Here is a 27,065-nt window from a genome sequence, read left to right on the forward strand (position 1 = left end):
TGATTTGAGAGAGGGAGGAAGAGATAAAGAGAGACAGAAAGAGAAATGATTGCTTGCCCTGTGTATACGCCCCAACCAGGGATCGAACCTCCAGTCCAGGTAAGTGCCCTGATGGATAATCAAACCCTCAACCTTTTGGTGCATGGGAGAACACTCCAACCAATTGAGCCACCCAGCCAGGGCTCCCCCCCCCCTTTAACATTCTCAACATTCATTTTGAGTCTGGAGGTGGTATGAAAACAGTCCTCTCCCCAAGACATCCTGGCTTTACCACTTAGCTTCCTCCATAGGCATGCCATCTGCCTGGTATACGTTCTTCCAAGTTCAGACCTGGGTGAGACCTCAGAGATGAACTAATACAAACAAGCTCTGACCTCCATGTCACACTCCACTCAAGAAATGAACTCAAGGCCTAAGGTGAAGTGGCTTGCTCAGGGTCACAGGGCTGGACAGAGGCGAAGTCTGTCTCTATGCAAGTCCTTTGCTCACACTATCACACTTGTCTTAGCTGCTAGGAGTTGGGTGTCACAGTGATTTCAGAGCAACAACACACAAATGTCACTCCCTTTCCTCTAAGACCCCAAGAGGCTTCCTATCTCAGGGAAAGAGCAGGAGCTTGGGTTTTACCTGGGGAGCCAGCAGGTATTTTGGTATCTTTAATCTTAATTCTTGCATTTTTGGGCCAGACCAGACTAGGCTCCATTATCAGATTTTTCTGCTGTGTGACCCTGGGCGAGAACAGTAATTTCTTCATGCCTCACTTTCCTTATCTAGGAAATGGGCATAATAACACAGGAGCACAAAGTGCTTTCCACACTTCCTGGACCACAATAAGGAACTCCCACATTGTAGCTATCCAGCTGTTTTTTGGAAGTTCAAGAAACTGATCTTAATTCCCTTCAACCGCTCCATCCTACCCCTTTCGGGTCTTCTCTACTTCGTATAGTTCTGCAGATTGTCAAATGCTCAGAAAAGTCAGTCACCACAGATTTGCACATGATGGGTACAAGAGGTTTTGTGTTTTGGTTTCCCTGTTCTCTTCCCAAAAGGCCCAGAATTTTTTGTATGAGTTGTGAGACAGCAAAGTAGGTTGAAAGGACTGGGCTTGAGTCCTGGTAAAATAACAGATTCCTAGGGTATATTTTGAGTAATGCACAGGACCACAGAAATGTGGGCAAACTCTTTAATTCTATAGCTACAGAAGCCAAGGCTTTCGGGCTGGAATAATCCTCAGTCATCCGATCGGTCACCAGCAGGGCAAGGCCTAACGCCTTGGGTCCCTCTCCTGGCTCCGTGCTATTTCCATCAAACCGGCTGCGTGCCATTAACCCCACCGCCCAAAGCGCTAAGGAAGTTCCCGCCCAGTGCCTACCCTGGCAGGGTGGGGCGAGTTTGTGGCTTGGAAAGAACCGGGAAGACGACCTGCAGCAACTCCCCGCGCGCGTAAACTGCTCCTGCGATTCCGGGGGAGGGGTGTGCGTGGGAGGGGGTGGGTGGGTGAAGACGCCTGGCCCGGTACCCCGAGGTGCCCGGTGTCCTGGAGACCGGCTGCTCGGTGAAGCCCCTTATTATCTCCTGGCCTGTTCCCCCAGTGCACTGGCTGCACGGGGGCGTCCTGCTTGGAGGGCTCCCCAATATAGCACGGACTGTGCTCGCTCCGGGCCGGAGGGGACAAGCTGCTGTCGCTGTCCTGCCCCTGCGGTTTTCGCAGGTCTCCTTGAGATTTTTCCGTCTTCCCGCTCTCCGACCCCGCCGGGAGCAGCGCGAGGTTGGGTTGACTATGGTCGCTCTTCCTTCGCCACTTCTGCGACTTTTACCCCAGGGAGCTGAATCCCGTGCTCCCTCCTCAGCCCCCACCTTGACAAACGTCCCCCAAACCTGCCACGTTAAAAGTGCGCGACTTCTCCGGGGCCTGCAGCAGGAGCTCCCGCAGCCCCGCATTCCTGGGATTCCAGCGCTGTGACGTCCCCCGGGACCGCGCGCCTCCAGCTCCGCGCGCCTCTGGCTCCACGTTTCCGCGCTCCCCGCGCGCGCCCCGGCCGCGCGCGCGCCCGCCCCTGCGCGCTCCATCCCGGCCGCATTCCTCCCGCCCCCCGGCCGCGCGCCCCGCGCTCCCTCCGCCTCCCGGCCCCCAGCGCCGCCGAGCCGGGCCCGGGGGTGGGGGAATCGTGGCCGCCGGCGCCTGCTCCGTTCCCTCCCACTCGCACGGCCCCTTCCTCCCTCCTCTCCCGGCTGCTCGCGTTTCCTGCCGCTCGGGCTCTCTCGGCCCTTAAAAGTTCTTCCCAACTTTTCCTCCCCGAGCGGGCGCAGGCAGGGGGCAGGTTGCTGCGCTCCTGCTCGCCCTGCCGCCTGCCCTCCCGGCTCAGGTCCTCCCGGAGCGGCAGACCCAGAGTGGCCGCTGGCGGTCCCTCCCCTCCCACTTGAGCCATCCTCCCCTGCCTCCCGGCCTCGGCCCCCCTTTATTCCCCACGTCGGGCGGGACACCCTGCGGCTTAGGTGGCTTTCCTTTTCTCCAGCTCCGTGCGCCCCTGCGCCGACTCTAGCGCCCGGATCTCGGCGGAACCCTCCCTCCCCTTTCGCCTCCTCTGGCTCTTTCCCTTCGCCCCTCCTCCGCCAGCCACTGGAATCAATTCCTTGGGGAATTGAGGCTCCGCCGCCGCAGCGGAGGGACAGCCTTTCTGCGCGGGACTCCGGGGCTCCGACGGGGCCATGTAAGCAGGTAAGCGCCGCACGGGGCGGGGGAGTCGGGCCCGAGGTTGGGGGCCGCCTGGGCGCCCCAGGCGCCTGGCGGATGCAAACTTGGGCAAAGGCTGGCAAAGCCAACTTGGGATCCGCGGCTCCGGACGTGGACAGGGCAGCGGGGGCGCGAGGTGGCCGGGCCGCAGGAGTTTTCTGTCGCAGTGGGAGCTGCCCGCTCTGAGGCGCACCAGCTTGTCTGGGGAGTTAAGGGGGAAGGTGAGGGCTGTCTGGAGAGCTTGTGGTTAAACCCACACCCTCGCCCCCTCCTCCTCATTCCCTTCTGCTTTTCGGTTATGAGAGAGAGGGCCTCAAAAGGGCAGCTGGAGATACCCAGGGTCTGGGGACAGGAAGATGAAAGACAGCGACATTGCTGTCGCTCCGGCGGAGAGGGACAGGCTTCCCGACCCTCCTCTGCCCGGCAGGGATACAGGATCCTGGGAGAGAGAGGAGTTTTTATGCCATCCCACTAGGCCCCAGCCGTGCCACCAAACTCCTGGGCTTCTTGGCCCCTACTTGGGTGGTTGGGCTGGCTCATAGGGAAAACTTGTGGCCACATAATTTCAGAATAGGTCTCCACCTCAAACTCTCAAACCTCTGTGTTGTTAACAGCTTCTGAGGGTGGTGTTAATACATTCTCCCTGGCATGGCCCCTAAACCTGGGTTTTGAATACTTATAAGTGGGGTTTCTGTCTTTTTGAAGGAACCTGGATGGAGCTCTGCCCCTACCTCCATTTTTCTGTTCCCTCTGTTCCTGTCACCCCCACCCACACCCCACCTACAATTTAAGGAGATTGCGGGGGTTTTCAGGAACTGGCTGTCCCAGATTCTTTGTGGAGGTGAGGAATCTCTAGACTGCAGGCTGCATATATGGTCACAGGGTTTCCACCAATGTGCTAATTCCTTAATATGCATCAGTTCACTCATTCATTCAACAAACCTAGCATTGAGCTGCTACTCTGTGCTAGGAACCGGGATACAGAGATGCTGTAACAAGATCTCACTGCCGCTTCCTGGAGGAAACCCACAGGCCAATGAAGAATTGTAGTGTTGTCGGACTTGCCAGGGAAAGCTTGGTCCTGGAGGTGAGATTGAGGAAACAGGTAGAGGAAACAGCTTGTGCAAAGTGAGAGTCTTCCAAAAAACATATACAAAAAGGTCACACCTGTCTGGAGGCCAGAGGGGGATTTATGACCAGTGTTGCAGGGACAGCATTTAAATATATATGTGTACTTAATATATTTAATATATATACTTAATATATATATATTTTTTATATATATATATATATATATATATATATATATATATATATAATCAGAAATTAAACTGGAATCGTGTTACCTACTCAAGGGAACCAAAAACTTCCAGAGGAGCCCAGTCCCTCCTTTTGGACACACCTCCACGCCTGATGCTCTTTCTACTAGGAGCAAGCAGTTGCGCGACCATCTTAATTTTAATTGGCCCTACTTGGCCCATGGCAGGTTTCATTTGAATGGCATCGGTTGCCTTTTATAGAGCCACTTGACTGTCATAGGTGATGCTGCTGCAGCATTACAGACTCCTGTATGGAAGTTACCTATCATTTGGTGATGGGGTGAAAAGCGTGTGCCATAGAAATGATCGCCTTAATATATAGGAGCGGAACAGCATGGTGCTCTTTGCCCTAATCCGAACGGGTGGCCATGCAGTGCAGAAACAGTTTATGTCTCTGTGTTTGTTAGAATACGCTCTACTTTTAAAAGTCGTAAGGACTACTTTTTCTTCCCTAAAACTTTATAAAAACCCAGCATCTTCTAGCACGCTGTTTGTTGTAGCCTGAAGGTCCAGGATTCAGCAGATCCTGCCTGGAAGAGTTCCTTCTAGTGCAGTGGCACTGAGGTGGCAGAGGGTCAGCTTTCAGTGATCTCGGGCCAGTACATCAGAGTGGGAAGAGCACCCAGGCTTCCTACAGTTTGGGGTGTTTATCCAAGCCCCTCCACAAACACCTTCTCTTATCTCAAGAACAGGCTCTTGATGGGAGCTTTCCTGAAGGTGTAGGACCTGCTTGAGAGAAATGGCTGGAGAAGCTCTTTCTTGCTACTTGCACGGACCTTCCCAGCTTCTACTGCTGTTTTAACACATAGCTATTAGTAACACTTCAGTTACTCAGGTTTGCGTATACTGGGTGGCGTGGGCAGCTGTAATGGAAAGAACATTCAGACTATTTTAATATAGGAACCTAAGGAAATCAGAGAAAAATCAGAATTTTTAGGAGAGTTCTTCCTGTCCTGAATAGATGGGCCAGGGGTCGAGAACTATGACGATTTTTTCCCTAGTGTGTTCTAGCCTTACGAAGTGCCTCTGGTTTTTGTTCTTAAAATGGGAAGCAAACATAAGCCCTTTGATTGCACACTCTCGCCCTCCCGGGTTTCCTATTCGTGTTCTTTTTCACCTCCTAGCCTGCATTTGAACTTCTTTGCGTAGTCACCAAGCGCTGTGTATTTTTTGAATTCACTCGAAGCCTTAGAACCGTGCTGTGCACTTTGTTAGAGATAAGGAGGGGAAAAGAGAGAACATGAACTACTTAATTAGCCAATTAAATGATCGCTGCTTGGGTTGGTTAAAAAGAACATGGGAAAACAAACAAGTTTTGGTAAAAAGGAGTTGAAGATTAATGTCTGAAATAAGACTGCTATCCCTCCTTATGACTTAATTTACCTTTCCACGTCTGAGCCCCGTGGAGGGTGTGTTGCGTGATCCAACGGGGGTGTGTGGCCAGTTTTGCAGCTTTCCTGGCTATCAGTGTGCTGGATTAGGGAAGCCAGGGGTAGGAGTTCAAAATATAGCTAGGTTTGAATTCCAGCTCTGCCATCTTTTTAGCTGTGTGTTGTTGGACGAACTCTGCAGCCCTTCAGAATCTCAAATTCAATCTCAGTCTCTTTTCATCTACATGACGGGGCCAGTAGTAGCGAGCTTGGCAGAATATTTCTGGAGAATTCAGTGTAATCCTATATGTGCCCCTCCTAACATAGTGCCTCACACAGAGTAGGTGTTGGGTCAAGGATGGCTATTTATATGTTCGGGGAGTTCTATGTGGCCATGAATGTGCTCTTTGTGTCATTTTTTCCCCAGCAGCCTGAATTCACATGTGTGCCAACATACACATAAAGCTTTGTCTTTGACCTTTTTTTTTTTTTTTTTTGGTCTATTGGCTCGAAGCAAACGTATTGGCTGGCAGCTGCCATGTGGCCCCTCCTGTAGGAGGAGGTTGACATTTGCAAGACCAGGCAGTAGGGAAGCTTGAGGAAGGAAAGCCACTTAGAGCAGGGCTGAGAAAAGGGTCCCTTTCCTTGTGTGCTGCTTAGTATAGCAAGGGTCCAAGACTAACATAAGGATCCTGCCATTTCTGATGTTGAAATCCAGTTAAAGAATGTTCTAATAAATCTGCCTGCCTTTAGCAAGAAGGCAAAAGCTTCCCAAACGGAATGTCTTTGCAACCTGATTTCCTTCTTTGAAGCCCAAATATAGAGTCAACTTCAACACCTCTCCTGGAATGCCAGCCTCAGGTCTCTTGAGCTTTAATGTTGCCTTTCATCTGAGAAGCCTAACGTATTTGACAAACATTAGCTTCTTGATCTTCATATCATCCTCCCAGGAGGAGGGAATGTTAGAAGAAAGAACAACTCAGAACATCAGCAGGGCAGGTATGCAGTATGTGTTCTTGAAGCATGCATTGTCATGCCAAGAACTGGTTGACCTGCATGTAGTTTGCACACAGACCAGGAGGTCAGGGGGAGAAAGCCCAGGGAAAATGCAGATCTGGCTGGGATTTTTACAGGGGGAAGGGAGAGGAAGTCCATGTTGCCCAGACTGGCCATGCCTTTGCCATACATTTCGTGCATGCTGATTATGAAAATAAATAATCTCTGAATTATTTATAATTCTGAATGAAAGGATATGATGCAATACTTGTGGATAAGAATTACAGTTGCTGAAGATAAAAGGTAATGGGGACTATAAGTACCTTTCTGTGGCATAGGGGTGGTTATGCGTCTAGGTTGGATTATAAATGGCGTATTAACATTGTTTTAATTTCCTTTCCCTTTTTCCTGTTGGTTCTATATTCCTTGGCTTGGTTTTGTCTCGCTCTCCCGTCAAGCTTTTGTTTGGCTTGCTTCATGGTCCTCGCTATCGGAAAAAACATATTGTGGCCATTCTTAGATCAATCTTGTGTGTAAAATTTGATATGCGGCTGATTTAGCTTAGTTCCTTAGGGGACTAAATTAGGCTTATAATTGGCTTGACCCAGAGGCCTATTGCATATCCTGTAACTCTAGGTGGCCATCCCATAAATGCTTGATGTCGGTCAACAGGGAGGTGTCCTGGGAGAAAATGAGAAAGGGATTGGCTGGTGCTGTGGCATCCTCTCCGAAGCAGAATATCCTCTGCACATGTGTGATGTTTGAGGTTTTTAGCAGTGAACTGTATTCCTAAATTAGGAAGCTCCACTGGGTGGGCCACTGACTTGATCTGATTTGCCTCACACTTTTTTTTTTTAGCTCCCAGGGAAAAATCATGCATTGTTAAAAATCATCAAAAGTTCCTAATGCTTATTTTTGCACACAACGTAGCCTTTACTAACACTTAACTTCCTCAAGTCTTTGGAAATCCATCTCTGGGAGTTCTTCCCTTCACACTCCATTCCCCTCGAATAATTGTGGCATTAGCTAAGGCAACAGATCTCAAAGGCCGCTGAGCATCGGAGTCACCTGGAGGGCTTGTTAAAACCCAGAGTGCCGGTTCCCCATGCCAGCTCCAGCTTCTGATTCAGTAGGTCTGGGGTGGGGCCTGAGAATTTGGAACTTGGTGCTAATACTGCTGGGCCTTGACTGGCTGCACTGGGAGAATCCTGGAGCTGAGGAGTCTCGTTCTGGTCCATCCACCCCTGCCCTCAGGCTTGGTATGGGAGTCACTTAAGTTTTTCACTGCATTGGATTGACTGGTTCTGTTCCTGGTTGTTTTAGAGTCCTGGAGAGGCCTGGAGTCACTTAATGGGCACTTATCCCTACCCAGGCCCAGCGAGAGCCTGAATTAGATGTTTCCATTTTAGTAGAACCGCTTGGCTATCATCTCCAATCCAGGCCCCTCCGCTTGGTTCCAAACAGTTTGGTTTATTTGGTACTTCCATCCATCCGGAGTATTCGATTTACACATCAAGTTCTGCCTGTCTCAGATCAAACTCATTAGTTTCTTGCCACATAGTCTGCCTCTCCTGTGTTAGTCAGTGACACTGCCACCTGTTGATTAGCTGCTGAAGCCAGGCACTTGGAATTCTCTTCACGTCACTCTTCCTTTGCACCCCCAGCCTCTACCCTCACCCACCAATAACAAACCCTCAGATCCTTTGAATTTTTGCCTCTAAAATACCTTTAGTTTGTGCCCGTCCCTCCACCCCCACTGCCTCTTGGGATGGCTCAAGAGTTTCAAAGGCTGTGTTTCATATATTCTTCATCTACTTTTTCCAAGAGTTTTTAAAAAACATTTATGTTTTTTAATATTATTTAAATTCTTTATTTGCTTCTTACTACCTGTGTGATAGGGCTTCTTTACCCCTGACTACCTTCCCATTCCCATCTGCTGCCCTCGCCCTCAACACTTGGTGGTGTTCAGGCCCCCTCTCCTCTGTTACAGACATTCTGACGCAGAGTGCCCTCTCCCCCTGGCAGCCCGTTCAGCTAAAGGTCCGCCGTCCCCAGCACCCCTTCCCACCGCCAGCTAGTTAGCATTCCTTTCTTTATAGCCCCATAACACTTTGTACTTACCTATATTGGTAAATGTTATCTTGTCATATTATGTGTTTGCTTCCCTGTCTCCTTTGCTAACTTATAAGTGTCTCCCAACAGCATTCACATTTCCCTTGGTTCAGATTCAGAATCTCCACCATAGATGGATGGAGGTTGGTTGGCAGTAGCCATGTCTTAAGGTTATTGGCGCTGACTCTGTCCCAGTGTTCCCGGGGCACTTTAGATGATTTTATTAAGTCAACAACCCTGCGAGGTAGGTACTATTAGTATCTCTATCTTGCAGAGAATGAAATATGAAATGGAGTTGATTTTTTTTTTTTAAGTGTTTATAGATCAATGAGTGAATGCATTTCTGAAATGCTGACCTGAGGGTCTAGAGCCCAGCCCAGTTTGGAATTTCATATTGATTCTATAATAAGAGGTGCAGTGCTCTCTGAAAATTACATCATGCTAATGACTATATGTGATTTTTAAAACTTAAACAGACATCATTGCTGTTTATTGTACACATCTTGTTTGTTCACTTGAGATGAATCCCATCCCTATGCTGATCCTCTGGTTCTTATGTTGTTTTGCTTTACTTGGCTACTTTCAAAGATGTGATCATTTCTTCTCTGAATTTTCAAACCTAGGAAGGCTTGCAGATCAGGGGAGTGTGACTAGCACAGAGGAGTTAATAAGTAGGAACATTTGGGGTTGAGGCATGATATAAAATTGTTCTTGCAAGTTTAGATATATTAGAACATGCTTAATTTCTTGTCTCATCATTATTTTATACCTTATATTAAAGAGCAAAATGCAGAAATACTCAGTATTCAAACTCTGAATTACCAGTTTTTAGATGAGAGAGAGACCCTCATGGCACTGTCCCCGCAGACTTGCCAACTCGCCCTTCATCATCTAGAACCGTAATAAGCAGCACTGATATCATTGATGTCATCCCAACTCACAAGATGGGCTCCCCCCATTTTTTTTAGTTCTCAAGTACAAGGGACTAAGGCAGATTTTCTGATCATGAAAGTGAATTTGGTATGAATCGCGCGTGCACTTTATATGCACTTCAGCTGGACATGTAAGGTTCTCCACATATCCCCAGACAGTCCTCCAATTTCTTCAGATTTATGTCCCACTATTCCCCAGGGTCCTGCCAAGCTCACAGCTGTTTCCTGAACAGTCCCAATCATTTTCTACCTAGATTTATGCTCTCTCCTTGCCCAGGGATCCTAACACACAGCATCGCCCATCCAAGTGTCCCTGGAGGCCCACCACCTCTCTGGGTGCCTTCCCTGACCTCGCTCCCTGGCCAGGCCCTTCTGCCACTTTGCTCTTGGCGTTTACCTCTCTGTGCTCTGTGTCCTGGGTAACCTGCCTCCTGCCTCTCATTAGCCTGTCAGCCCCCCCGGGAGCTGCCCCCTGCCTCTCTCCTCTCCGTATCTCTCCCAGAACCCTGTAGACTGCCCCTTTTCTGCTGCTGGCCACCTGTAACTCTTCACTTGTGTCTGTCTCCTTCTTGCCATTTGATGTTGTTTAGAGATGCATATGTCTGTAGTAAAAGTTATAGGGACATGTCAAAAGGATGCACACCAGATATAGGGGTTGGGGGTAGAGCTGGTGAGGACGGCAGTGTGGTATTTTTTCCTAAGCTGGCTGGTGGGGACATGTGTGTTTACTTGTAGGTGTGTCATAGGTTGAAAATACTCAGTTTTAGAAACACATCACACTGCCCACGGGTAAATGCAGACTCCCCAGCAGAGCATTCAGGGCTCTGCATGCACAGCTCTTTTCACACCTAACCTGACTTCTAGCCTCGCTGGCCTCTCCTGGCTCCCTGCCACCCTGCTCCCCACACTTTCCACGGTTGAAACCAGTGATTTCGACTCACGCTGTCACTGTTCCTTTTCCCTTGAATTTCCTTTCACATCTGCTCCCATAATAATCTCCTCTTTTGGTCTTTAACATCTAGTATGATTTTTACGTCTCCTTAGATGCTTTGTCTGCCATTCCCTTTTATCATTAGGGAGAGTTCATTGCCACCCGATCTATCTTTGTATTGGTATTTTACATTCTTTACATTCTTTTACGCTTCACATTGTATTATTGTTGTTTGCTCATCTGTCTCCCTGAACTTGTAAGCTCTTCTGGGACGTGTTTTGTGATTCATTTTCCTTTGGGTTCTTGACACCCGCTGCTAAGTAGATGTTCAATTAAGTGGGAGAATTGTTGAGTAGCAGATGGAAGATTAATGTTTTTAATTCAAGTAATTTTAAAAAATATTGATTGATTGATTTCAAAGGGGGGGAGAGAGAGAAAAAAAAGAGGGAGAGACAGACAGACATCGATTTGTTGTTCCACTTATTTATGCATTCATTGGTTGATTCTTGTATGTGCCCTGACCAGGGATCGAACTCACAACCCGAAACCTTCGTGTATCAGGATGATGCTCTAACCAACTGAGCTTCCCAGCCAGGGTTCAAATAGTTTTTTTAAGGTGTGTCCAAAAAATTTCAAAGCCAATTGAAGGGAATATCCCAATATCTGAAACGTAGACTGTACATAGAATGGATTTACACACGGATTTTCTAATTCAAACTCATGATTTGTTTTAGAAGTTATTCCTCCTGCCTTTCCTGCTTACCTTATGGTGGTGGCAGTGGTGTGGCGTGTGGGGTTTGTTTTGTGTTTTGCCCCCCCAACCCCGGTCGATGGCTTCTGGAGTGTTGTCCCAGGGTGTGTGTGAGTCTCCGTGTGGAAGTAGATCTGGGCTGTGAAGTGGTGCCACTTGTCGTAAGGGTGACTTCTGCTTGCTCTGGGATGGAGAAGCAGCGCATCCGTTTAGCTGAGAGGCGGCAGAGTTTATTTTTGTGGCAGACGTGTCCCACTCCAGAGCTATAATAACCGTAATGAAGGAGGATTCTGCTGTATTAGGCTTCTGAAGGGTGTACTAGTCTGCTACTAGGGTCAGTGGTGGCAGCTCAAGCCAGCAATTAGGTTTCATTAAAGACTCTGGCAGGCAATTAGCATTCGCTTCTGCCAGTGGAATCCGATGATCTGTATTAAGTGTATTCTTTTTCATTATGCATTTTGTAAAATGTGCTGTAGATGACGAAGACACACATTTTTTAGACACACGCAAGTCTCCACATCGTCATTTGAGAAATGGGGCTGACTTTTGGAATCCCTGTGTTTAAACGTGTGGGTTCTGCTAACTAACATCCTGGGTGATTGTGCTGCTTAAAAATCTGTACGTTTTTAAAAAGAGCATATAAATTCTTTTATTCAAAAGTAAAGAATTTGTTATGGGATATTATATAATTATGAGATTTACTAGGGGGGAGAAAAAGGCACTGCTGATGCAAAACGAATGAAAACTCCAAAATAATGAAATGACACCTACCGGTCTTAATGATATTCTTTAGAAAATTACTGTTTTCTTAAGAGGCATCTAAAAATAAAGGCTGGAAAGGATGGTCTGTGCTGTGCATCTGCTGAGCAGCTGCTTTGGTTGTTTTCGAAGCGAAGCTTTGTTCCGAAGTGCCAGGTTAGGTACAAGGGTGTATTCCATGCGCCTTCATCCACGCCTTGAGGTGTTTTAGCTTCCCTGTGAATGTGAAGTGACACTTACACTTACTAAGTTATTTAAAGAAACTTCCTCCCTCCTTCCCTCTTCGCTACTCCAGTCCTTTCTCCCTCCCTCCCTCCCTTGATAATAAATGGTGTTCCTTTGGAGGATTCTGGTAGGTGAGTTACCGTCTGTGCCAATCAAAATTGATATTGGGGATGGTCAAAGGGAGACACGCACGTGTGCGACACGCTGGGTCAGGCACTCAGTGCGAAGGTGTGGAAAGGTGTCTGTTTCCATGGGACATTGAGGGCGATCGCCCTGTCATTTGGTTCTCGATCTGCATTATTATTTTTCTTGTTGATAGATAAAATGGTAATAACATCTGAGCACTGATAGCACTTTGAAATCTGCGTGTGTGAGTTTTTTCCAGACTCCAAGGAAGCTTGCAGGGAACCAAAGCGTGTCAGAACCGAATTCATTTCAGTAAAGACCTATTTTTTTTTTTTTTTTAAATTTGATTTTACGGAACACGTATAATCTCAGGGGGCACTAATAGCACATAGAATACGTTCTAGAAAAAGCTTGATTTAGGAGGTTCCTGTCATAGAGACTTTAAACATTTAAAGTCTTCGGTAGCATACCAGACTTTGTTTTTATTAATTGGACTTTTTTTGGGGGTGTGTGTGTAGGGGGGTAGCACAGAGCAAGAGCAAGTTTAAAATATCAGGAATTTGTTCACAAGACCACTTTTCAGGGAGAGTTCTAGAGACAGTAAACATTTCGACTAACCGCTTGTATTTATAATACAGTGCAGATCACGTGCAGATTAAATTTGAGGCACTGCGGGAGCTTCTTCCTCAGAGAGGGACTCAGGTACGTTCAGCAGCCCCCCTTCCTGAGGCCAGAGCCTGCATGGTTAGTGTTTATGGTTAATGTACACACGACGGGGAAGCCTCGGTTCTGCAAGCCCTGGCCATGAGCCCCCCTCACTATAACACTGCCAGCAAGAAAGCGGGCAGGGCAAGGGGGTGTAAATCACGGAGGGCTTTAGAAATACCATTGCAAGTATTTTTTTAATAGCTGCCACTGTGGACGTTGTTTTGTGTAACGGGGCATTTAACAAAGGCGTTGTGACTGCAGCCTGAACGTTTTTTTCCTGCAGCTTCTCTATTTTCCCGAGCTCAGTGTTTCCTTCATCGGTTTTCCCAGTCCCGTTTCTGACCTTGGACACAGCAGAGCTTGGGGTCTGGAAACCTCTTTTCCTCTACAACCGTTACACTCGCAGCAGCCTTATGAAAGACATGTTATTTTGATCTATAGTTTTATTCTTGAGAAGTATAGACGGCCAAGAGGTTAGTCGCTGGTCTCGCAGGTATGTGGAGGAAGTGGGATTTGAACCCCTTCTCTCTGACCCCACAGCTCAAGTTCTTAACCGTGACATTAGGCCCAGAAGTCCACACAGGCCAGGGACATCTGTTCTGTTGCCCTTTGTCTTTCGTTTTTCCAACCATCAGCCTGTTTAATAAATGCATTTTGATGTTTTTGAAGGCGGGGTCGCTTTTCTGTGGTCATAATCTTCTAATAATGTGCCTACAGGCCACGTGATCATCGGGCATTAGAAATGTGACTAGTTTGAGCAGAGACATGCTGTTAAGTATCGAACACACACCAGACTTCGCAGAAACTTAGTACAAAAAAAATACGTAAAACATTGCATTGTAATTGTTTACATTGATTACACATTGAGATAATGTTTTGGACATGTGAAGTGAAATAAAATCTATTATTAAAATTAATTTCTTGTGTTTTGCTTTTTAAATGTGATTGCTGGAAAATTTAATATTACCGATGTGGCTTGCGTTTGTGGTCCACATTATATATTTTTTGGATAGCACCCTTATGGATGGTTATGAGACTATTCCTGGGAACGCTGGCCCCTGAGTGATGCCTCATAGGACTGGGGGAACAGGGGAAGAGAGAGAAGCTAGAAATTGTTGTTGGTGACGGTGAGAAGCAAGCTTGATGACACCCTAGATGACCAGCAGAGACAGACTAATATTAGCGGGCATGTACTTGCTGCTTTCCATGTGCAAGTACTTTGTCAAGCACTTTAAGTGGATTATCTATTTGATCCTTGCAACAACCCTGTGAAGTAAGCACTCTTGTAGGCTTATTTTATGGATGAGAAAATGAGGGCTTAGGAAGGCTGAGGCAGGCAGGAGATCCTGCAGCTAGTAAATACTGGTTTACTATGTAACGCCATTGGCATGCAAACACTAGTCGCGATGGAGCCGGGAGTCAGATCTGGGCATGGATTCAGAGCCTGTGCTTGTAACCACTCTGCTTCTCTGCCTCTCAGAGGTGAAAGAGAAAGCATTTCCTGGGACCCATCAGTAGCAGTCCTTTTATTCATTCGGGGTCTATGAAGGGTGTGCAGTCTTTCTCCCCAGCACGGCCGATACCATCTTTGAATTAGGGAATAATATAATACAGTCACGGATGGTCCTAATCTCAGGTTATCAAGAAATGGTGAAGTTGCAGTTATACAAGTGATGTATCACAGAACTGTACACTTGAAACTTATGTAATTGTTGACCAACGTTACCCCCAGTAAGTTTAATTTAAAAAAAACATTGAGTATATATGAGAAAAGAAAAAATGATGAAATTATGCTTGATATACTTCATTTACTAATCCACGGTTGCCTAAATTAGGAAGATATTTATGAGAAATTGATTTTAGAGACTTTAAGGGCACTTCAGGTTGCTTTCTAATAGAGACACCTTGATGTATTTTATAGCAAGTTCAGATTTTGTTAATGTAAGATTAGCTCTTTCTCTCCTCAATATACTCAACAGTACTTTAAAAAAATTGGTAAACGTCTACCCACACATCTGTTTCCAGCTATTAAAATTTTTTTCATATTTTTTACTCTTTGTTTATGTGTAGATATATTTTTGTAATTGTAGTTTCATCTATTTCACATACATGCATGCTTTTTCATTCTTATCGTCTCAATGACTAACGTTTTAGTATATCTGCATATAATCGATATGGTGTAAATCGCTTTGTTATTTTTTTTATTGTTGAAAATACTTACCTTTTGCCTTTCGTGCTATCCAATAGAAGATGACAGTGAGAATCTTCACGCTAGTAGTTGTTGATTTTATTTTAGAATAAATTTCCATGAATGAGATTGCCTGTTATGATGAATATTTTTATGATTTTTGAATCATACAAATGCAACGGAATTTTAAGCATAGGTCATAAAGATAAATTCAAACGTAATGCAACTTTATTTTCAGGTAGCTGATACTTTGTCAGATCTTGCTTTGATGACTAGGAAGTCGATTATCCCAGCAAATAACTCTGGTTTTTGTTTTTTTTTGTTTTTTACAGTTCCTTCCCTTATTGTCTGCCAAGGGAATTGATGAGCCCTAAATTCGTACATTCAGAGGATTAATCCTGACACTTGCACTAGATTCACCTTTGACGTAAGTGTTTGCTAATCCTTACATCATTTAGAGCAGGAAAAAGTGTGTTGGATAGAATTATTTCAGTTATGAATATGACATGTGTAGAATTATTGAAACATTTATAAAAAGGTAGCATTTGAGTCGGAATTAAAGATATTATGTGAGTGACTTCTTCATTGGCAAAAAGAAATAATAGTAAATTATTACATCATTCTAAATTAACTGCTTGCCTCATTTTATAAAGATGCCACCTTCCCATTATTCTACGTTTTCACAACTTGTTTTCTTAATCAGCTACTCTGTAACTTGCTGTATTTTGCCGTGGTAACAGAAAAGGTTCCAACATCTTCGTAGCTTACAACAACAAACATTTATTTTTTGTCTATGCTATGTGACTTCTGTGGATGCGCTGTAGCTCTCGGTGGCTCCACTGGACTCGGTTTGGCTCCACAGGTCTTATTTGGGAACCCAGGCTGAAGGCCAGCCTCCACCTGGGTCTTGATGTTCTGATGGCTGAAGGCAGGACTATAGTGAGAAGCACACAGTCTCACTGAAAGCTGCTTCACGGAGGTGGAAAATATGCTGTCTGCTCACATCTCACTGGCCAAAGTACATCACATCACTGAGTCGGGGACCTGCACCCCCCACAGGGCCCGCAGGCCAGTCACAGGAGCATGGGTGGGGTATGTGACAGGAAGGGAGTAAAGGGCTGGGATAATCCCATCTTTTCTACCATCCTGGACTTCAACTATTCCCTTTTGGCTTGGTGTTCCAATTGTTTCTAATTTTAACACTTATAAATAGCATTGCTCTAAATGTTGTTGAACAAATTACATGTATTTACTAGGAGAGTATTTCTGGGGATATGGTTTCCAAAGTTGGCTTTCTGGGTCAAAGGGCATGGATTGCCCATGGATCCTATTACGTATGGCCAGATTGCTCTCTCCCAAGGCTATCAGCTTATAGTACCATCATCAATATTTAAGTAGACAGCCTTCCTCATGTCCTCCTGGTGCTGGGTTTTGTAAGTTTTATTTTGTTAGTTTCATCCTTGTCTACAGCTTAATTTTTGTAGTTAGTAATGATGGTTTTTTAAAATAAAAACGATCAGAACAAATTATATTGTTATTCACCTCTTAGTCAGTAAAACAAGGGTCACCTGTAATTTTTTGTTGCTGTTTCTAAAAGTCATTGTAAAATTATTCGTTTTTACCCTCTCTGTTTTCTTGGCCCCATATTTTCCTCAGTGTGCTGTTTCCTAAATGCATCTTTATCCCGACTTTCAAACAAAACAGTGAAAAAAGTAAAAACAAAAGATGTGCTTGATTGGAGGTTTTATAACTTTTATCTGAATCAGTTCATAGTAATTATGACTGTGGACCTGGGTAAGTGGTTGAACCCATTCAAATCGCTGAATTTTGTTGCATGTTTTCAAGTCTTAAGAGAGGGCATTTATTTATTGTCCTCTTGCCTGACATTGGATGCCTTTAATTCCATGGTTTTCAGATTCACCTATTGCCGTATGGTTTATGTAGCAGAAAATACCCACTGAAACTTAAGAACCAGTCTTTCCTGCAGTTTTCCCCCCTCAAACTGTAAACTAAAACTTTTTATTACCAACTGTATCCTCTCCCTGGGTTTACTTTACAAAGTGTCACGTTGCCTGGCTACACTTGTCTCTGGCCTCTGCTTAGAAATAGTGGTATCTGGACATTCCCAGAAGTATCCTTGGTCCTGTTTCCTCCTCGGAGGCCCTGAGACTTCGCAGCAAAGGCAACAGCCCTTACGGGGGAGATAAGAGAGATCTTCAGGGGATGGGAAGTGGCCCTGGCCTCTGGGAATGACAGTTGGATTTTGCAACTACCATTGGAGTGCAAATGCCTCCCACCTCATTTAGCAGAGGAATGTCAGAAATCCTCGCAACTGAGAAATCCACTCTGTGTTTGGAGAAACAGACTGGTAAAACTTGTAAGAAATATTGCATCTCGGTGGGAAGCAAGTCCAAGTGTGTGAGAAGCAAGTCGACGCACGAACCAGGCATCAGTGTGTGAACCGGAGTTTATTTGAACAGCAGCAGTTGCTGATCGCAGAATGTTAAGAAGTGTCTTTAGAGTATTAGCGGTGTGACTGTTAAGACTTATTAGTGTTGAAGAATTATGAATTTGGGTAGATTGGCCGTGAAAGTCTTTGGATTCTTGTTCCTGAAATGAATTCTTTTTTCGGTTTAACTTCGTTTTGTATAAATCATCTTAGAACTTGCGGCAGATTTTTTTTGGACAATGAGGACCCATTGTTTATGAAGTTTTGCAATAGGAAAATTTTGAGAAAACCAGAGTCTGAGGTTCAAAGAAAGTGAGAATGCGGAGGCTTTATGTGAATATAGAAGAAACCGAGTAAGTACAGAACAGGAGCTTTTAAAATGCAGTGCATTAGGTTCAGTTCCCACTCAGGGTGCCGGGAGGCAACCGATCAATGTTTCTCTCTCACATTAATGTTTCTCTCTCTTTCCCTCTCCCTTCCTCTCTCTCAAGAAAAAAAAAAAAATCAGTTAAAAAAACCTTTAAAACAGTGCATTACAATACGATGCTTGTTTATATTGAATCGTTACACATCTAGGGTGAATTTTTAACAAGAAGGTTACTGCTGAACTCTTCTTAAAGGTTGTAGTGCTCATGGTAAATGTTTTCTTAAGCTGCTTATAGTTTGAAAGACGAAAGAAGTGCTTACTCTTGCGATGTGTTTCACTTCCCTGAATTTGGTATGTTGGGAGAGTTGAGGCAGAGGGTGTAAAATGTATGTGTGTATGATTTTTGAGGTCTGGGATGGATGGTCCCACATGTGGGCCTTGTGCAGTGTTGCCCCAAATCAGCGTTGCCCTGGTCTACTCCCCTGGACTTTGTCATTTCTTTTCCATTTTCCTGTCCTCCTAGCCTGTATGTTGGCCTACCAGTGGAATCACTTATGTGGCGCTGTGGTCCGAATGTGCCCCACCTCAAATTCAGATGTTGAAATCCTAACCCCCAAAGGTGGTATGTGTGGCATTTGGGAGGTGATTAGGTCATGAAGGTGGGGCCCTGGTGAAGGGATTGCTGCTTTTATAAGAGACCCTAGCCCTGCAGAGCTCCCCAGCCCCTTCTGCCATGCGAGGGTACAGCTAGAAGTCTGCAACCTAGAAGAGGCTCCTCGCCTGTGTTGGAACCCTGATCTGGGACTTCCGGCCAACAGAAACATAAGCAGTAAGTTTCAGCTGTTTAGAAACCACCCAATCTGTGGTAGTTTGTCATAGCAGCCTGAATGGACTAAGACACAGAGCCTAACCTGCTGGGTCATGGTCGGGCAGAAAGTTCTAGTTGGTTACCTAAGAAGGTCTGTGACTGCTGGACTATTCTAACATACCTGTGTCCATCTGACTCTTTCACTAACATTGAATCTTAAGTATAGTTAATAGCTTTTAAGATATAGGACAGATTTGTAGTTCTTATAACCCATTGTTTGTGATACAGTAATTAGGACGTGTTTGTTGACGCCCGTGAGTTGTTCGAGGTTGTTTATCAGGTGGGCAGTGGCGAAAACCTGTTAATTGACCTCTTGCCGTAGATTCCCAAGGGACACATCTCTCTTGCTGGTGTGCTCAGTTGTCAAATACAGTTGCATTTGGGGGTTAGGCGTCTTGTGAATGACCCCTCGTCTCTCCTTTGCTTCTTTGATGACCTTGATCTCACAGACACATACGTTGCTTGTGATCAGGCATCCGTAACCCAGAGATGCAGAGCCATCGTCCTTGGCCTCTGTGCCTGTGGGTAGCACACCGAAGCTCATTTTTAAAACAACCATCCTTCGGTTCTTAAAATGTCTCAAGAATCTTCACACGAATTATCCTACCACTCGACATAGTCACTGTGTTTGTATATTCTTTCTAAACCTTGTATTAACTATATAACTATAATCATGTTCTAAATGTAGAACTATTCAAATAGAATAATATATTGGGAAGAATGCCTTTTATTCTGCCTTTTCCCACACTTATCTTTTTCGGCATATTCTCCCACTTCTACACAGTCATAATGTATGTATAAATTTAATGGAAATATAATAAATTCACTGAATTAATATATTAAAAGTAGCACTTTCCACTTACTGATTATTTGGGTTATTTTCAGGGTTTTTGGTTTTTATAAATAAAATGCCATTAATATCTTTGTACAGGTAATGTCTTTTTTCCAATTATTCCTTTGTGTTGAATTTCAAAAAGAAGGATTAATGAGTCACAGAAAATAATGTACACATTTTTACATTCTTTGTTGGCAAAATCACCCTTCCAAGGATTGTCCAGTGTACATGCTGCCAGATTTTATAATTTATATGTCTCATATTTAGTCATTGTTTTGTTTTACAGATTAATATTAAGTATTTATTATTAGGATATTGTTGACTTGATGTCAAGATCTTTATTCCATTGTTTGCCCTTGGTGGGTGCTCAGTAAATTTTGATTAATTGAGCGTTAGGGAGACGTGCTTATCAGTGTTAGCATTTCCAATATTGTAACTGTTCATTGCTGTGTGTACTTTATTGATTTTTAATGTTGGTTACAGATTTTATTTTGGAAAAAAATAAAAAGCTATGAAGAGAAAAAATTAAAAAACCCACCAGACTGCATTTGGCTGACAAACTGTGAGCTTGGCTTGACTGCTTCCTCCAACTGCCTTTTAGATTCTTCTATTTGATGGATTAGGTTTAGCGAGGTATTTATTCCTTAGCATGCATTTCTGTGCTACTATGAAATCCAGTCTGTTTTTTAACTACATGACCCTTTGGAATCTTGGATGTACCTGCTAGAAGGAAATATTGTTACACTGATAGGATTTTTTGGTTAATGAAAAGGAATATTAAAAAAGAAACAGAGTTAAACATGTACTTAATGTTTAAAGACCCCCTGAATGGGCAACGGAAATAACAACGCATGCAACAGGCTAGCCTTGCTTTATTCCAACAGGTAGGGTGATTTAACTCCCTTTATGCAGAATTTTTTAGTATTCAACTGACTTGTCCAGCCATTAGTTCTTTTGGGTTGAGAATGAGCCGAGTCCCCTTGACAATTAGGCGTCTTGGTATAATTGCTCAGTTGGTACCGGTCACTCCTGGTTGAACTCATCAGATCAAGTTCCTTAAGAAGCAAAGCAGAAGACCAGACCCGACATGTAGACAGAAGCTTCTGTCTGCACCCGGACAGAAACCTCGGGATACTCTGAAACATCTGGTCTGAGTCTGACGTATGCACAAGAACTTTCCTCTACAAAGGCAGGGCTTAGCTCCTCCAGGGTAAGGTAAGGGACACCTTCTGGCCTTTCTCTGCTGGCATCACTTGCTCTGTTTACTATTTCATCACTTTCTTTTCTTATTTCCTGCTTTTCCTTCCTTTCTATCACCTATCCCCCCCCCCCCCCCATACAGCCCAAGCTTAAAGAAAAATACACACGCCTCAAAATCCCTGGATTTTCAAATGTTTTGCCAATTGTAGTGGCCCTGCATTGCTGTATTTTGTGTCTGGGAATGGTGTTCAAAGAACTCTACTAAAGCTAGCTCTTTATATATTTTTTCTTTTAGTATCTGGGGACCTGGAGTCCTTACTAAAACAGGTTCTAAAGGTCGTCTCCTATAGTGCATATTTTACTGGTGATTAAGTACATTAAAAGGATATTTTTCCATATACTATTACTCTTTGACCTAGAAAACCAAATAGTGACTTCTTCCAATGGTATTTGGTATGTGTACACTTTAACTCCAGCCTGATTTTAATCACTTTGATCACACGTATGTCTAAAAAAGCAACTGCCCATTAAAAAGGCAGCACCATTATGAAGTGACTCTAGCTTGTTACATGAGAGTCCCTTAGGCCATGTAAGATGAAACCACTCTGGGCAGATGTGTAATGGGCCAAGTCCATTTTGAATTTTTGCAACCTCTCCAACCATCCCCCATCGTCACCCATGTGGCCTGGTGGAAAGTGCACTCCTGTGGAATTTCAGAAACTTGAGTCCTACTTCTGCCACTAATTAGCTATTTTGGGTCTTGGCAAGGTCCTGAGCCACTCATGACTCAGTTTCCTTGTCTTCTTTGTGAGTTAGTTGGTCTAGTAGAATATGATTTTCAAGTTCCTAGCCTACACTTCTCTGAAAATTCAATAGCTCTACAAAAGTTTTTGCTCCAGCTCTGCGGTTGAATTTGTGGTCGGGCAAAGAAGGGAAACCTCTGTGCTGTTCCTCTTCTCAGAAGAAACTACTAGTTGTCTGATTTATTTTTGTCCAGGAAAAGATTCCAGTAGGATATTTAAATATTAAATTAAAAAATTTTTGTGCAGTGATCGTTCATTTTGTTTTGAAGGATTCCGTGGCATGTACCCCTGGACCTTCCTATGAAAAATGTGGCTGTAACGTAGGCAATATACTTGTTATTGCATTCATTTAAATGAATATTAATTTTGTTTGGATATATTTTCAGAGCTTCACCCTGATCGTTGAGGTCATGCTAGACAGTATTAGATGTTGCCCTGTCAGAGGCTGGAAGTCATTCTGGCGAGAGGACGCGTGGAATTTAGCAGAAGATTCTCTGTACTGTGGAGAAAGGATTCATAGCCTGCTGTCTGTCCGTTGCCCTCTGCAAAGCATTTACCTTTTAAGACAGTGCATGCGTAACTTCCAAGTCTCTTCCCAGAGGGTTTAATGGTCAGCATTGCTGTTAACGTCAGGTCTGGAAAACGTTTATGCATTGCTGTAGCTTGCGTATGTGCCTCTTTGGCTTGTCCTGAGCTGTGATTTGTATCCTCAGGGGCATTGCAGCATCATCTCCAGGGTTTTAGGTTTCCTGACACCCTCCACGGCAGATTTCTTTATAGCATACGCTTATTACATTGGTGTTTTGAAAATTTCATAATTTATTTTGAAATAATTTGAGATGTTTCAGGGGTGTTTCGAAGAGAGGAGTATGTGATAGAGAAGAGACATGAGAGAAGATTGGGAGGTGGGTCAGCGGTTTCCAGAGAGCCAGAGCTGACGTGTAGGGGTTGCCGGGTAGAAGAGCTGGCTGAAAAAAATAAATTTCACAGTGTATATGTTGCCTTTTTTAAAAATCCTGTTATAGTTTGAGTCCTTTCATATTTTTGAAAGCACACCTATATTGCTTACTTTCTATTTTAGAAAGGATTTTAATTTAACCAAAAATCTTTGTTTTTCATCTTTTTTTTTTCATTACACACCCACAGACACACACAGTTTGCTTTTATTGATACAAATTGCCATTCTTTCCCTTTTACTGCCTTGAAACATGGGTAGTGTTTTCACTTCTAGGCTGACTCTATCAAAGATTGGTTCCAGAAGTTTGTTTGTAAATCAATTAGTCCCAAACCAGGAATCGATTTTCCTGTAGAAGGATGTTAAAGTTGGTGCTTAAGTTTTGAGCTGTGAGATTCCCAGCTGCTTGGTCAGCAGCAGGAGCCATGAGGCTCCTGGTCAGCCCCACTAGGAAGATGGGCTCCAGGCTTTGTAGCTGTGGCCAGAGCTCCTAGGACCAGCTGCCTGGGGAATGCAGCTGGACACCTGGGCTCCCCATTCCCCTGGATCCTTTCACAGAAACTGCCCTCAGGTCCCTCCATCATCACACCCATGGAGCCAGTTAAAGTAATTCCTCAGGGTTCATTCTTGGTTAGGAAGGATGACCAGTAAGGGATGTGTAAGGAAAATGAGGAGATAGGGCAGGAGGTGGGCAGCTGATGCGCTCCTATGGGAGATTGACCTTTGAATGCAAGGTCCAAGGTCACACTGCCTCTAGAAAGATGGATCCTGCCTGTCCCTGATCTTTTACTGTAAAAACGTCAGCACCACCCAAGGATTAATAGCTCATTAGTCTTCTATAAGTTCTTAGTCTCCACATAATTGTGTTTGAGTCTTATAAGTCAGAGTAATTTTCATTGTTTGGTGTGTAGTCAGCTCCTGATCACCACTCCAGTTAAAAAAAAATCTTGCGTTGGTGTTTCCCTGCATCTTAATAGGCCTAGTGGCTGCCTCCTTTTTCTTCTCTCTTACCTGCCGAGCATTTTAAATGTAATTGATAGCATCTGCAATCTTATTACGGAATAAATGTGACGTTGTACGTTAAATTCTTAAAAGCACTGTGGCATTTATTTTCACAATTGGTGATCTTTGTTTACAAGTAAAGTTTTTACAGCTTTCTTGCCTTTTTTTTTCTGGTTGTCTTCATTTATACTTTTTTTTTTTTTTAAAATATATCTTTATTGATTTCAGAGAGAGGAAAGGAGAGGGAGAGAGAAACATCAATGATGAGAGAGTCATTGATCAGCTGCCTTCCCCACAACCTGGGCATGTGCCCTGACTGGGAATCAAACCCTGATCGCCTGGATCCTAGGTCGATGCTCAACTGCTGAGCCACTCCCAGACGGGCTTCACTTATACTTTTCAAGTCCTTTACTTAAAATAGCCTGAGTCTGCTGCCCTGGCCGGGTGGCTCAATTAGTTGGAGCGTTGTCCTGTACACCAAAGGGTTGTGGGTTCGATTTTGGGTCAGGGCACATACCTAGGTTGCAGGTTCAATCCCCAGTCAGGGCATGTGCGGGAGTCAACCGATCAGTGTTTCTCTCTTACATCGATGTTTCTCTCTCTCTCTCTCTCCCTTCCTTTCTCTTTCAAATCAATAAACATATCCTCTGGTGAGGGTAAGAAAAATAACTAAAAAAAAAAAAAAAATACAATAAAGTGCCCTGATTCTGCTAATTGCACTTCTAGGCAACCCCCTCCAGTTAGCACCATTTGGTTTAGACGCAAGGAATCTTAGTTATTTTTTTTTATGCTGCTTTAAGCCAAATGCAGTTGGGAAGGTGCATATTATTTCAAAATAAGCTACGAGCTTGTTTCAGTACCTGGTAAACATGCATTGCATGTGCATTCTTTGGTTTCATTCCACCTGCCTGGATGTTTGTATTCTGAGTGTTCCTTTTCTGAACATAGATAATTATTTGAGTCTGTTGAATTGGCTAGCCGTTGGTCAGTCATGCTGCAAGTTATCTTTTTTGAAAAGGAGATTACCTTAGTAGTGATTGTACTAACCCCGAAATTGGCTATTTGGTATTCTGTTACAGCTCCTTAGGAGTCTTTAAGAGGCTGCATTACTGATCTGAAATCTCTCCTGCTTGTGGGAATCTGAGAAGCTTCTGATTTATGTTTTCTTGCAAATTAAACAAAAACAAAACAAGAATCTCAAAGCATGGAGTTTAGGCGCCTCTGACACCCAGTGCGAAGAGCACATGGTGAATCATTGTTGCCCACACTTTCCTAATTGCTTCTTTGCCTCTTTTAATAGATTTCTTACTGAATTCTTCTTACTCTTTCTGGTGTCTGTTTATTTACATTGTCATCAGTTTTGTATTTATGCGTGTTTTTCTCACAAGGCGCAGGGATGGGCTGTTTTAATTGTATTAGTTGTGTTGTTCAGAAAGTTCTTTTCTGCACCTGGCTAGAGCAGGTGGCTAACTAACTATGGGACTGTCAAATATGTTATAAAAACAGCACATGTGGATGCATTTATGTGAGAGGTCTTTTTATTCATGCTATTAACATGCCATGTGTACCATGTACCTTGTACCGATTCATCCCTTTTCAACAAAAGTTAAAAAAAAAGTAGTTGCTTTATTATTTATTTTTTTCCCCTTTTTTGCTTTATTTATTTATTTTTTTAACTGCCACTTCCAAAGATAAATTTTATTCTGTACTTGGGGAAACAGATGACTCTCTCTCCTATAGTTCCTTCTGTGAAGGGGCATGTGGACCCGGTGGCCCCTGTGAATGTTTTATTTTCCCCTGTGTTACAAAAAGCAACGGAAGGCATTTTAGCCTCTTGAAAGAGACACTAGCCGGGGGTAAATAACTGTTCAGGCCAGGTGGGTAGAAAAGAATGCTTATGACATTCTTTTCAGCAGCTCCATGTGTGACCTCCAAGCAGGAGGTCAGGCAGTAAAACATTTGAGTGAACTGGTGAAATGTTTTGTATTTATTTACAAGTCTCTTAATCACAAGACTGATCCCAATAAACTCAACAAGTCACAGTGATGGAGGAAAGTATATGAGGCGTGCAGAGCAGTCAGCGTGGGGGCTGGAGGGGCCTTCGGGCTGCGCTGGGCCCGCTCTGCTGTCCCCGCTGTGGAAAGAGGCCATCAGAGTCTCCGGTGCCGCGGTCACGGGTGCTGTGCGAGGACTGGAATTACACCCATTCTGTTCCCACCTGCTGCTGAACTACTGGACACTTTGCTTTTAGGTTCCAGGCATCCTGAGTGTTTGAATTCTGTTTTGCTGAAAATTCTCAATTCTTTTTGTTTAACTTCTCCACCATTTCCAGTGGATTCTGAATTTTCTGTGGTGTTGGAGTTGATTTCATTGCTTATCACAGTCTGATTTAAAACAGAAGCATTCTTATTCCTTCTAAGTTTTGTCATTTTTATTTTCACTGTATTTAAAAAATGTTTGTTTAGATGTACCTTATAGAAGATCAAAACAGGAAAGTGGACAGTGCCCCTAGATAAGAAGTCCATAACGTTTTCTACCCGAAGGCCCGGCCACATAGTAAGCTCTGGCACCCATAGACGTTCCCTCGTCTCTCCTGCAGCCTGGCTGTTCACCTTCTCCTTGTGTCCCCGCCAGATGATGGGCAGATCTTTCATTCACCCCTGGCAGCTCTGCTTTTTATATCTCAGTTCAAAGATTTCATGGGGTAGAGGGGTTAAACTCTTTGCCAATATTAATAATCCAGATTAATTCAAAGGAACTCTAGACAGGGTGGATTTAATGAGTAAATAAGAATAATTTAGTGTTAGCCTATTATACAAACAAGAGTGCTTTAGTATCTGAGCTAAGATTTTGTTGTGATTTGAACATTTCTTTTTTCAAGTTGTCCAAAAACGTTAGGAAGTTACTTTTAGTTTGTTGTGGACCATCAGCATTATTGAGAATTCCCTGTGTTGCAGGCGTGGAATGTGGACGGTGGACATGAATAAAGTGCTCCCAGTTGGGGGTGAGGGTGGGGAGCAGACTCAGAAGCCAATCATTTTATTTATTTACTTACTATTTTTATTTTCATTTTTTATTGATTTTAGGGAGGGAGGGAGGGGTGAGGAAGGGGAGAGAGAGAGAAACATCCATCAGTTGCCTCTGTATGCACCCGGACTGGGGACTGGACCCGCAACCTGGGTATGTTCCCGGACTGGAATCAAACCTGAGACCGTCTCGTGCATAGGACAACGCTCTGGCCAACTGAGCCACACAGGCCAGGGCAGAATCAGATCATTTTAATGGGATGGTGAGGGCTTTGATATAGGAGCACAGGTGGTGCTTTGAAATGCTTTCCTCTTGCTCCTTGAGGGATTTTTTCTTTTAAAATTAAGGCACTGATCAAATTAGGGAAGTAGTTTAAAACCAACATTTCTGGAATATAAAACAGTACAC

The 27,065-nt window shown here is 44.1% G+C and overlaps 1 protein-coding gene across 1 annotated transcript in view; it reads left to right on the plus strand.

The window, feature by feature from the left end:
* The first annotated feature begins 2,218 nt into the window (after positions 1-2,218).
* PTPN14 (protein tyrosine phosphatase non-receptor type 14) overlaps positions 2,219-27,065 on the plus strand; it is a 147,485-nt gene continuing 122,638 nt past the window's right edge. The window contains exon 1 of the mRNA XM_087827908.1: positions 2,219-2,719. The gene's annotated coding sequence lies outside the window, so the exon portion shown is untranslated. The remainder of the gene's footprint in view (positions 2,720-27,065) is intronic.

Source organism: Miniopterus natalensis, chromosome 19 (assembly GCF_054644295.1).
Source record: "Miniopterus natalensis isolate mMinNat1 chromosome 19, mMinNat1.hap1, whole genome shotgun sequence".
NCBI classification, from domain to species: domain Eukaryota; kingdom Metazoa; phylum Chordata; class Mammalia; order Chiroptera; family Miniopteridae; genus Miniopterus; species Miniopterus natalensis.